The following is a 13,386-nucleotide window of genomic DNA, read 5'->3' as shown; positions in this document are numbered from 1 at the left end:
ACTTGGGAAGATTTACTCAGGCACACAAACTCTTGAAAAAACAGATGATTTTTGTAATGACTTTTTTCTTTAAAGAGCATCCATTTAAAGACTAGTGAGGACTGAGGGAGTAGGGTGTGGGGATGTTACTGTTGGTAACAATAGGGACTGTTCATACCAGATGTGATACATGACTATGACTGACAGGCATGTAACCCTGTTTCCGGTGAAGAAACTGTCACTCTTTCTTGGATCTTGTTTGGATATAGACCTTTATTACATTAAAAATGAAAAATTCAGACATAACCCTGTAGAACTGTTGGTGTTTCTTTGTAGTCTTTCGATTAGACTTGATAGGGTTGCTAGAGTTAGTTCAGAAGTACTTCAGAAAAAGATGCTGGATTAACTATTTCATTTATGACTCACGTTGTGATTTTTTGTCATGGATTCTGGTAGGAGAGTCATCATATTCTCTCAAATGTGTGCTAAATTGAACGATTCTTTTTGGACAAATAATTGGTGAGAGCAAAATGGAAAGAATAAAAATAAGATTGTTGCTAACCAATGCAACCCTAATAAGTCTCACACTTGAGTTAAATACTTAGTAGTCCGTTCTGTGCATTCCACTGTATCACTAACTCTATACACTAATGACCAGCCACACTCTTTCATGACAGGAAGGGATTCCCAGTCAGCTCTTTATTGATTATGGTTAGCAGGATATGCATACTTTTAAGCTGTATAAATCACAGTAGTGTTTTCCAGAATTAAGGAGTCTGCAGCCTCCTCAAGTTAGGGATTTTGTAACTTGTGCTATGCTTGCCTTGAGAAGCTTTAGGAAAGGATCTAGTTCACTTGTAGTGAACTAGATAATAATTATTTATTATTATAATAATAAAAATAATTATAAATTATCATCTCTTGATAACTGAATTAGCTTATAAATATAATCTATTCTGCTGATAGTTTTTTTTCTTTCTGTAGTGGAATCAATCCTCACAGCCTTCGTGATTGCATGAAGGCTTTTCACTTGTGATAATGAGAGATACTTCAAAGGTACTTGATATGTTTGGTATATAATGTTCAATTTATTTCAAGAATCTAAGGAATAGAATATGAAGAGCTGTCTCTAAAGAATAGTCACGAACAAGCTGAAAGCTGTGGGTGACAAAGATTGATGCAGCAAAGGGACCCTTGCATCAGTGGCATTGGAATAGGCTCCCCAGGGAGGCAATTGAGTCATCATCCCTGAATGTGTTTAAAAACTATTTGGATGTGGTGCTCAGGGACATGATTTAGCAGTGGATTGTTAGGGTACTATGGTTTGGTTGCAGTTGGACTTGATGATCTTTAAGGTCTTTTCCAACCAAGCAATTCTGTGATTCTATGATTCAGAGAAGTGGGAATAGATGACCTTAAAAGGTCAGTTCCAACTCTAAGGGTTCTATGATTCTATGATTCCATGATCTGTTTAAGAATGTGGCTAATCCATAAGCGTCTAAAGGAAATGAGCTTGTATGATCAGGGAGACTGTTTTTTCTCATGACATTCACATCCAGCAGCTTCCGGCTCCATCATTCTTTAGAAGACCTGAATAGAATAGCTCAGTTGGAGGGGACCTTCAAAGATCATGAAGTCCGACTGCCTGACCACTTCAAGAGATAAAGCGTAATAATGAGGATGTTGATCAAATGCCTCTTAAACACTGAACTATAGGTCAGCTATATTGGGGATTGACCACTTCTGAATGATAATCTGATGAGATTATCATTAGCAGCTTTTTTTTTTTGCTATCATCTGCCCAGCAAAAGTTACCACCCCAGGGCTTGCTCCAGCAGAAGAGATCACATGAGCTGTGAAGTATCCATATCGGGAAAAGTTAGGTCACTCTGCTGGCTAAGCCAATTTTGAAATGAACTAGGGAATGCTCTTCAGGGAAGGCTCTTCAAAGAGAATATCAGTATTCTAGCTGAGAAGTCCACCAAACTCCAGAATATTTAATTTATGTAGGTTTTTATCTTTCTGTGAATCTGTGAGTCAGATAACTAAATAAGAACCTTCCATATGTATGTATTTATTTCCATATCATATAGAACCTTCCTTCTAGTGAGTAGCAACTCTGCCTGTGGTCAGGCAGGTCAACTAGATAACCTTTAAGGTCCCTTCTATCTATGATTCTATAATTTATAAACCATCTCCTCATGATATGAATTTCCTGCAGTCCTCATGCCATATTTAATTGTACTTGCTATAGTCAGCCAAGCTGAGAATGAAATGTGAGTGGCTCAAGTGGCTCATGCTAACACAACAGCTTATAAATTAAATGCAGGGTAATAACCAGGAGTTCAGTCTTGGGCCTCTTTCTATTAATACAGATTTTCTTGTCAGTATTTATAAGGAGATGCATTGTTCAGCAGACCTGGTAAGCCATCTGCAATCAAAAGGAGGTTATATTTGAAAGTATTTATAAAGACAAGGTGGATATAAATGATTCATCTCAAATAGGAAGCGTAATGTGGTTGGTGATTGTTATAGCTATGGGCAGTGCATGGACTTTTTTTGCTAGTATTAACCTTTTTCATTCTGTGTCAGCTTGACACTATGTTTTGTTTTGCTGCACAATGTTGTTATTTGTTGTTTAAAATATTTCTTAAAATGTAAAAAACAAAACAAAACAAAAAACCAGGACAGAACAGCCCTGCAGTTATATCTGTTGCAATTCAGAACCACATCAAGATGTGTTAACTTGTATTATTGCTTCATGGAGGATGAAGAAGCTTTCTCTCAAATGTTTCTAATTCTTTTTTTTTTTTCATGACCATTTTTCTTAAAAAGTTCTCTTTCTTGCAGAGTAAATAAATAACACCCTATCAGGAGATTATGCTTCTCTCCCTGTCCTGTGTATATATTTAAAAGAGACCTACACTGCAAAAAATTTAGCACTTCAACTTAAAAAATATACATGTATGACATTTCAGACTATCACTTACTTGAAATTATTGAGGACACTCAGTTTTACCAATTGGAGAAACACGTACATGTTTTCAGCAAATGTGCTGACTAATGAGCAGGGTCAGAATAGGAGATCACAGCTCATTGTTACTGCAGCTGTCTTGCATATACTCATATTACATTTCAATTGTTGGATTGATTTTATATCATTCATTATAAAACTCAAGTAAACAATGTAAAAAATAACGTTGTCCTTTAGCCAGTTGATCATCAATACATTTGCATACCAAATTTTTTTCATGAATAGATTTAGAGAATGAAGAAAGACGTATCAGTTAGTGAAAGCCATATTTATAAGGAAATTTATACTGCAACCTGATGAGCATTTATTTTAGCACCAGCATTGTTGTTAGAGGCTCTTATTACATATATTCTTTTCCCAGTATGCCTGAATGACTGCAACTGCCCATCACTATCAACTGAGAGTATCCAACTCAAATGTTTTGACATACATGGTTGTGTCATTTCCTTGCATGCTTTTTGTCTGTATGTATGGTGAATGCAATAGATAATACAGACTTCACAAGACTGCAACAGACATATTCCAGTGTGAGCAGGAGTGAACAGGATTTTTCCAACACTGTGGTTGTGCGCCCCACTGTCTCTGTGCTATCTTTGGAAGACGGGTGTCTTCACAGAGGCCAGAGCTCTCCATTATCTATGTGAGCAGAAAGAAAAAGGACAGAGTTCCACCTGCCTGGGAAATAATCTCTCTTCCCTCTCTTCAAGGGAGGCCTACAGAAATGGTATTACATGCCACTGACACAAGCATGGGCAAATGCCAAATTAACACGATGCACTTCAATAAATATAATTAAATGTATCAATACATTCAATTTCTTATGTTTTGTGATCACAGGAATGGAAGATCCTCAAGAAATATAGAGAAAATGTAGTAATCATGAAGACTATTGGTGCCGTGTAAAACTTAACAACCTGTAATTCATCTCTGTAACTTCTTCTCCTTTTAAAGGAAAAATAAAGACAAAAAAAAAAAAAAAAAATTGCCATCTCTGCAATATATTCTTAGCAAACTATAAAATGAGAGCTGATCTGCTAGCAGTCATGTACCACATTAATTTTACCTGCTCTTCTTTGCTGATTTGGTCCACCACATAGCATGCTAAAGGAATGATTAACATAGCTGAGCAGTGCTTCTATTGTCTCTGACTTTTTCTCCCTTTCATGACTCAACACTGGGTTCTAACAATTTCTGAAGTAGCTTTGAAAGCTTGCCAAGAATTCTTCTGCTTCATGATTAATGTCTGTTTTGTCAGACATATGATGTCATAAAGCATTGCAATTAGACTTGTTTTATTCAGATTTGATTGTGTGATCGTTGCACATCATAAGACACAAGTCTTAGAGTAGTAGAAGTAGTACAAGTCCTAGAGAAAAGCTTTTACTCATTTTGCTGCATGTGAAGAGAGGCACAAATCCATGCCTGTGTTTTTAATAAATGAGATTGCTTAAAAATTCTGGCCATTATAATCAGAAATCATTCTGACTTCCAGAGAATGTCTGGAAGAGGTATGACAAGCTGTTTTGAACTGCTATCTGAGGGTCACACCATTTTGTCAGATGGTGACAAGTTGCTTGTATGAACACTTGAAACTTCCATGATTTCCAATATAAAAAGCCTTAACACTAGGTTACATTTCTGGGGCAATTCCACCTGCATAACTGAGACTTGATAAAAACTATAACAGGAAGATACAGAATTGTGTGGTTCAATTTTTTTATAGGTAGAATGTTGATAGGACATTATACAGAAAACTGCAAAGTGTTTCGGACTAGTAGTTGTAAGGTCTTCTCAGGAGAATGATGTGAGTGAGTAAAAAGAAAGCAGAAACCTAACTCCACTTACTACTGGAAACTCTACTTATTTGACGCTGCAAAGTAGTATGGTTTGCTGATTTCCACATTTTCTTGCATTTATTGAAAGGGAGGTTGGAAGACATTGTGAGATAAACCTCTTGATGTTCTTTTTCTGCACAGTCAGGAATGCCAACTACTTTACTCACTGTCAACTTTCTTGCATTGCTGATGAGAGACGGCTGGAACTGTCTGAAGGATAGGGTGGACTCCGAACTACGGAGTACTGTGGTACATATCTGTAAGCCCCTTACGTCTGTGCCTGAGCACCTTATGCCATTTTGCTGTATTTGTCAGCTTTATCTCAATGAAAGCAGGAAGTATTTTAAAAACATTATGAGAAGGCTTCTTCAGGCACAGTTTTTCACTGAGATTTCTGTTTTTCTTTATGGATCTTTCCAAACTACAGAATTGCTTTTCATTTTTCAAACCAAAAATCCTACTGTTACCTTGACTAAAGTCAGTGGAATGACAGAGGTGTAAAGCTGGTGTGGTGGAAAGGGAGCCCATTTTGTACAGCTGCTTTGCTAAGGAGCACTAGCATATTGCTTTTGTAGTTGCTCAGCTTTGGCTGAAACATGAAGTTAACAAGTCGTAGCAGAATGGAAAGCAGAAACTTTTTACTTCCACAACCACTCCCTGCACACACATACCCCACCCTCCACCCCCGCCTTGTTTACTTAATATGCAGCTAACTGGGAGCATCATCTGGTATCAGCTCTGGGGAAAGACGCTTTCTTGCTCAAAAATAGGTCAGGAGGAAACCTGGCATTTCCTTGCCTACTTGCCTGCTATATTCACTAGTCCAGGCAGCCTTACTCAGAATACCTGCTGGGAATGAGAAATGAAATTCTGGCAAAGCAGCTGGGAGTCCCAACTCTGCTGAAGTCATTTACAGATTTCTCCTCAGAATAAATGACTTTAAGGCTTTGCTGCTGCTGTGCTGTAAATTTCTGATTAATTTCTCAAGTAATAGGGAACAGTGTGAGGAAGCGTCTGGTGGGAGAGGGCTGCTTAGTGTTAGCTGGGAGATACTGCAAGGTGACTCAGCAGAAGGTCCTGTGGTCACCAGGTTTAAGAAGTCCTGCAAAAGCAGCTGGTGCTGCTTTTTCTATTTTCATTCTCTATGCCCATCTGTGCCAGTGAAAAAAACCCTGCAATAAGATGAATGAGTCATGTCACACATTGCTCACTATTTGTTTTGAAATTCTGAGGCAGACCTGAGAACTGGGCTACTCCTACTTCCACAATGACTTAGCTGTAAAAACAAATACAGATTGATTGAACACTTGTCTTGAGAAGTTTCATCAGGTAAATGGGTCTGTTTGAGCATAGACTTGATCTCTGTGACAGCTTGAAGATTTGTATGTTCAGTGCACCAAGCTGGAGGAGGGCTCAAGCTATACTCTCAGAAGAACTATGAGGCCTTGATGCATGCACAGCTTCAAAATCAGTGCACACAAACAAATAGTCAGGAGACTTGTTTTTGTGCATAGCCTATTTGAGCTGTTGCAACAAATGCTTTCTTAAAATAGTTAAGTATCAGCAAGTGATTTTGGAAGCCTTGCAAAGTTTCAAATTCCAAATCCTCAGGGTAACCCACCTCCCTTTTGTGTAGCAGGAAAGGAGCAGGCTTCAACCAACTGTGCACAAAGACTGCAATCAAGGTGGAGCTGTGCTTAGCAAGAGGTGGTTTGAAGGTCTGCAGATCAGGGCAGCTTTCTCTGTGCTCTGTATTGGATTACTTCCCTTCACTCTCCCCTGCTTGCACTATAAGCAGGTGACACTAGATGACGGATTCAAAATCACAGGAGATTGGCAGCTGACTTGTCCCACTCTGATCCTGCAGCTGCCCGGCACCTGACACGTGCTACCATGTACTCCCAAAGAGGGGTCCAGCTGCCACCCTCATGCTTTCAGTGCTCAGCAGCAAGTACCAGCAGCTCAGGAAAGGGGATTAAAGTGAAGACAGGTGTTTGTGACAGCTAAGAACACAACAACGCTTTGCTCTGTTGCTAAACATGCTGGGCTTACTTTGTCCTGCTGGACTGAGGCTGCTCCGGATGGATGAAGGAAACTGTGGTTGACAAAAGAGGATCCCTGAAGGGGATGAGGCTCATGCCCTAAGGCAGCCATGACCTACCCGCAACCGCATGCGGCCCAGCACTGCTCACAGTGCGGCCTGCGCCCTTACTACTGCATCATCATGGCAGCAACTCTGCCCACCAAGTGGCCCACCCTGGCCCTGGGACATGGGGAAGGAACAATGGAGGGCTGACAAATAATATGGCACTGTGCTTAACTTGCAAGGAAATTGTGTCAGTTTTCAAAGATTGCAATTTGAAAAGACGCTAAATACAGAAACATGCTGCTGAATTCGATGCATGTGAAGGAATGCTTTCTAAAGACAACAGAACTGTAAAATAATCTGCCATTTCAACAAAACATTAAAAAAAATAAAAAATAAAACTTAAATGGACTTTGTTATAAGGGCTAATTAGGTGATCTGATCACAAGAAGAATCAAAACTGTTTCCTGATGGTGAATTTGTTAAACAGCATATAGAAACCATGACAAATATACTGTGTCCTGGTTAAAAAAAAAAAAAAAAAAAAAGGATTTTTCTGGAATCAGTCTGCCTCATGAGACTATAACCAGGTGAACTGAAGAAACAGGAAAATCTATCAAAAAAAATTTGGGGAAATTTCAAATTTTATGTTTTGGCGATAGACAAAAGCACTCATGCTACAGATACAGCTCAACTTGCCATTTTCAGTAGAGGTATTGATAATGAATAGAATATCACTGAAGAAACAGCTTCTGTGGTGCCACTGAAAGGCACAACTAAACTCTTGATCTGTATGTGTCACTAGAAATTACATTAAAGCAATTTTCTTTAACCATTGTCAACAAATCTGGTATAGCTACTGATGGTGCCCTGGTGTATGGTAGAAAAAAAAGGGACTTATAAAATTAATAGGAGATGATACCATTTCTGCAGGCAATTCCCATTTGATGAAATTTCACTGCATCAGACATCAAGAAAATTTATGTGCAAAAGCTTTAAAAATGGATAAGTTCATGCAAATTGTTTTCAAAGCTGTGAATTTCACAAGGTCCAGAGGACCAAATCATCACCAATTCTAGGAGTTCCTTAGAAGTATGGATGCTGATTATGGGGTCATCACTTGCTTTTCTGAAGGAAGGTGTCTATGTCTGGGTAAAATTCTAAAAAGGCTTTATGATTTGAAAAGTGAAATCCAGGCAATAATGGAGTCAAAAGGAAAATTTGTGCCAGATCGTGAAGATATTTTTAATAAAATATTTCTCTTTTGGTAACTCTCCTCCTCACTTATTGTTCATCTGTTGAAACATCTACAAAGTAAAAGTCTGTTGAGCTGTCCAGCTATGCTGGTTGCAGCTGCAGATGTAGAACAAGCATGTCTCTATCCAGTGTTATATAGTTGCAGTCCAATTCTGGCTGAGTGAGACAAATCACAAAAATCACAAAGGGAACAAAAAACTGAGGAGGAAAGTGGAGCAGACTTTCCAAAGTGTTAGCCTGTAGACAATGAATAATAACATTGCTGGTGGGACTATTGTCAGTTTGGTACTGGCCTTTGTAATGTAAAATTATTTTAACTCAGAAATTCTGCATAGACCTTTGGCATAGAGTTTCAAATGGTTAGTAGTATGTATATATATTTTTGGAATTCTATGGAATTAGAGGAAATTAAAATAAAAAATGTAGGTGGAATGGTTTCCAGAGGCAGTCTCTGCTTTGCAGCAAGCTTTCCCACACACATTTCAGCAGCTGTGACTCATTGTGGAGGCTGATATTAATTGCTAGTGCCAATGCTTTCATAAGTACACACTGATTTAAAGTGGCTCAGTGTTTGGGTGCTCAAAGAAAGATGTCATCGGAAACTGCCTCTAACTGACTAAGATCCTCTAACTTCAGTGAGGATTAAGTGCCTAAACACATAAACATCCTTTCTGAAACTCACCAGCTATTCTTCTGCATTTTAGCAAATATCTTCCTTTATGCTGTATACCCTCTCCAAAGGACTAAAAACGGTGTCTAGAGGACGTTTTTTTTTTGCCCTTATATATGCTGTTTCTCTGGAAACTGTTCTTACATGGCCCTTGGTCACCAAAAATGGATTAATCTAAAATGTTTGGGAGGGCACTGATGGTCTATTGCAATCTTTTCTTAGATCATGAGGCAGTGAATAACCTAGGTAGACTTGGCATTCTCTACAAGAATAGCACAACTCTCATAGGACAGAGCAGTGAGGTTAAAAACAGGAAGGACAGCCTCAATTCTTAAATCACTGGGTGTTGTGTAAACAACAGCACATGTTAATTTTTATAACTAGCACTGATCAATGCAGTTAATTACTGTAACTGGCATATTGTCCCAAGTTGATAATTGGTCTGAAGTACATTTTACAGTGGTAGTGCTCTTTATGTTGGCGTACAATAAAAGCACACAAATAATGGGAGATACGAAGTTTTAACAAACCTCACATATTAGATTGTTCACTCCATAAGAAACTGGAGGCATAGCACAATGTAAATCCTGGTTATAATTTCTTTTAGGAGAGGTGCTCCAGCCATCTTGTTGGCCTCATGGACTCACTCCAACAGTTCCAAGTCTGTCTTGTGCTGGATGTTGTCTTGCAAGAATAGAGGAGAGAATCAGAATCCAGCTCATCACATTTCTGATACAGCACACTGCTGACTCACGTTGAGCTTTTCAACCCCAGATACACTGAATAAGTATTTCTCTGCTGTCAGTCAGTCATTCTCTGTTGTCAATCAGTTAATGGCCCATACTGAACTGATACTGGGGATTGCGCCAGGTCAGGTGCCAGTGTTTTGCTCTTGGCCTTCTTGAACCTCATTAGGTGATCATCAGCCCACTTCTCCAGCTTGTCCAGATCCCTCTGGATGACATCTCTTCCTGCTGTTTTATCACCTGCACCACTCAGTTTGGTGTCATCTGCATCACACAGCTTGGAGTCACCTACAAATTTGCTAAGAGTGCACTTGGCCCATCTTCATCAACAAAATGCTCCTGAAGGGCTCACCACTCACTACTAGTTTCCATTTGGACAGTAAGCCATTGATTGCAGTTCTTTGTATATGGATAACTTTAGATATATCCACCCATTTCTTTATCCACTGAGTAGTCCATCCATCAAATACATGTATCTGCATTCTACAGGCAAGAACGTTGTGTGGGAAGGTATTAAAGGCCTTACAGAAGTCCATCACTGGCAATATTACATTGTGTATCTTGCACCCATTTGACTTTACTGACAATAGCAATTTAATTACCCTGGGAGCCTTGCACATGGTATTTTATAAGAATGAATTGCCTTTCGATGGTAAGCGCAAAACAAAATAACACAATTCCCAATAATAATACTAAATCTGACCTACTCAAAATACACTGATTAATATTGTGTTTATGGAGAACCATTTCATTCAGAAAAATAGCTAGAGAGATTACTGATTATGTAACATAATATAGCTAGTAAAAATTTAATCAGAAATATACCTACAGCACATAGTAGGTAATTTTCCATATATATATATATTTTTTTTTTGTATTACATAAGTATGTGAATGACATTTGACTTTACGAATCAAATAAAAAGAAAAAGCAGATTAGTACAAAAGTAACTTTTCAGAAGAGAACTAGTCTACCTTAGTTTAAAATTCTAGCTGTGAAAATCAGCTGATACACTTTTTTCTTGGTTATTTGTCTGTTCAAACCCATCATTCTACCTGAGCAACTGCACTAGGCCTTACACGTAAAATATAACAATTAAAATTTGCAAGGTTCCTTTGAAGGTGCAATTTATGATTGAACAGGCCCTATTAATTAAGCAACTTCTTCAGATCTTTCAATAATGAAATCTGTTAATATTCGATCTTATCAAAATATATTGTTGAGAACATATAATCCGTTTGTTTTATTTTGTTTTTAATTACATTATCAGGGCAAGAAATAGGAGAGAAAAAAAAAAAAACAAAAGGAAAAAAACTATTACAAGAGAATAAGCTGAAGAGATAAATTTATGTTAGGTTTATCATTGATTTTAACCAAGTACAATGTTAAGATAAAAAAAAAACTCACAGAAGAGATCAAATTTGCTCAATGCTGCATTACTTTTATAGGTGTGAAAACAGTTTTCAGGGGAGTTACATAAGTGAAACCAGAGTAGTGAAATACTGAATTGCAACAACTGTGCCTGATCATCTGTGGGAAGGCTCCCCTGAATCTCCAGTGTCTGAACTGGGGACTCTGGAGCATTTGGTTGGGCTTGACATGATCTGTTCTTCATGAGAGGTTTAGCATTACCTTTGCTGAAAATGAAACACCTCATGTTTATGCCGTTTGTTAAGCAGGAGTAAGATTAGTCATTTAGGCATCTGAGTGTTTTGATGGATAAGGCTGCTTCCGTGCTTAAGAGCAAGCATGTGCTTTGATAATCACCTGATCCAGGGCTTCTGTTGGTCATCTGGGCAGACTGCTGCAGTTTTCTGGCTCTGTTCATCAGTGTCTCTTTGTAGCCCACAGGAAGTGACTGTAATTTCTGAAGGCTTAATTCAGCACAAAAGAAGCTCATAAAAAAGAAAACAACACATAAAACTGCTAACAGTATTACAGCAGTATGCAACAGCCCTGCAATATGACTGTATTAGATGCTTCAATGAATTCCTAAAACCCAATAGGAGGTAGCAATAGAATTCACAAGTAGAAATAGAAGAAACAAAAGGACTATAAAATTCTCATGCTTAGTCTGCACCAGCATAACAAGGCTGCTAATTTTTTGAAGGAGAAATGCTTGCTGTAGCACATGTGCTACAACCCAGCTTGCCTCTATGTAGTTTTCTATCAATAGGTCTCAGGGCAGTGGTAATTCCGTGTAAGTAGTGAGGAAGCAAGAGCACAAAGTTGAGATGTACAACCTAAAATCACCCAGTACATTGATGGTAGTAGTCTCAAGTCTCATATGCAATAGAAGCTCCTTCTCCATGAAGAAGTCCAGCATACTATCAGATTGTTCAGGGGACTGTAAAAGATCAGTAGATAAAAACTAGCAGGATTTCTCAAAAGGCTGAAACACTTGAGGTCACTTCAGGTTTTCTATCTATTCCTATGAATCGTTCCTATGAATCTAACTTCTTTGTGATTTTTTTCAATTCAGCTTGTCTTTGAACTTCTTTTTCTGACTGAAGGTGAAGGCAAAAACACATTAATTGCAACCATTTCCTAGGCATAGCCCAATCTTGCCGTGCTAATTCTGAATTAAGAAAGGTAAGAAGCAGCAATTCATATATAGAATTTGGAATAAATTAAAACAAAACAACAACAACAAAAAAACAAAAAACAAACAAACAAACAAACAAAAACAAAAAAAAAAAAAAAAAACCAAAACAAAAAAAACAAAACCAAAACCAAACAAAACAAAAAACCAAGAACAACAAAAAAGCCTCCTTCATCATTTCATTAATATGTTCCAGCCACAATTGTTCAGAAATGCTGAGTCTAAATTCCAAAATACAAAATGCTTTTATATGCTTTTTAGCATTTAAAGTTTAAAGAATGTCTTTATAAGTACTGGTGAGGACTATGTAAGATAATGTTCGAATGATTGTAGATGAACTATTTTAGAAGTATGAGTATGGCAAAACTTCAAAATAAATTTCTAGAGTAGCAGTGTTATTGTTGGCTACTAACAAAAAGTGGGGGTGGAAGAAATATGAGCAATTCAAATTTTTTTGCAATGTCTATATCCAAATTGAAAAAAGCTTGTATACTGAAAATACATCACTGCTATTTGGTTTTATTTGCATTCCTTACCTGGTCTGATCAGAATATTAGTATAGTAGAAGTAAGACCACAGTTTTTCTGCCCTGACTTGTAGAACTGGAGATCCCATAAATTAATCTGCTCTTATGATAGCTAAGGTTTCTTTGCTGATGTCAGGGTTTTGTATAGCTCAAAAAAAAAGCACTATTTCAAGATTTGTGTCCTATATTTTACTGCTGAATTTGAATAGAGAGTTTGAATACCGTTGAGGCAGAGCCTTGGTTTTTAGCTCTGCTCAGTTTCCTGTGCTGTTCTACAAAAGAGGCAAGTGAAACTTGTATCTTTCAAAAGTTTCATAATAACTTCTAAAAAGACTGTCAATGATCTATCAGAAATAGAGATGTGCTGAGATCCTGCAATGGAAAGATCATTTGTGACTTACCAGGAAAATCTGATACATAGTAAGCACTAAGTGAGTTTGAAGTGCCTAAAATGAACAGCTGGCAGATGCTGCATGATCACTAGTCCTTGTTCTCATGGGGAACTTCAACTTTCCTGTTGGAAAAACAGTGCAGCACAGAATTAGTCTAGAAGGTTTCTAGAGTGTATGCCTGACTCAGCTGGTAAGAGAGCCTACCAAGGGAGGTACCCCACTAGACCTGCTGTTCGCAGACACAGAAGGACTGGTGGGA

The 13,386-nt window shown here is 37.9% G+C and overlaps 1 protein-coding gene across 3 annotated transcripts in view; it reads left to right on the top strand.

Moving 5' to 3' along the window:
• TMC1 (transmembrane channel like 1) overlaps positions 1–13,386 on the top strand; it is a 112,113-nt gene that overhangs the window by 31,309 nt on the left and 67,418 nt on the right. The window contains exon 1 of one of the 3 annotated variants that reach the window (XM_052701303.1): positions 11,302–11,539. The exons of the other annotated variants lie outside the window; for them this stretch is intronic. The gene's annotated coding sequence lies outside the window, so the exon portion shown is untranslated. Of the gene's footprint in view, positions 1–11,301; positions 11,540–13,386 lie in introns of those variants that run through there. 3 annotated transcript variants of the gene reach the window in all.

Source organism: Tympanuchus pallidicinctus, unplaced genomic scaffold (assembly GCF_026119805.1).
Source record: "Tympanuchus pallidicinctus isolate F22 unplaced genomic scaffold, pur_lepc_1.0 scaffold4, whole genome shotgun sequence".
In the NCBI taxonomy this organism is placed as follows: Eukaryota; Metazoa; Chordata; class Aves; order Galliformes; family Phasianidae; genus Tympanuchus; species Tympanuchus pallidicinctus.
This window is presented reverse-complemented; position numbering and strand designations above follow the sequence as displayed.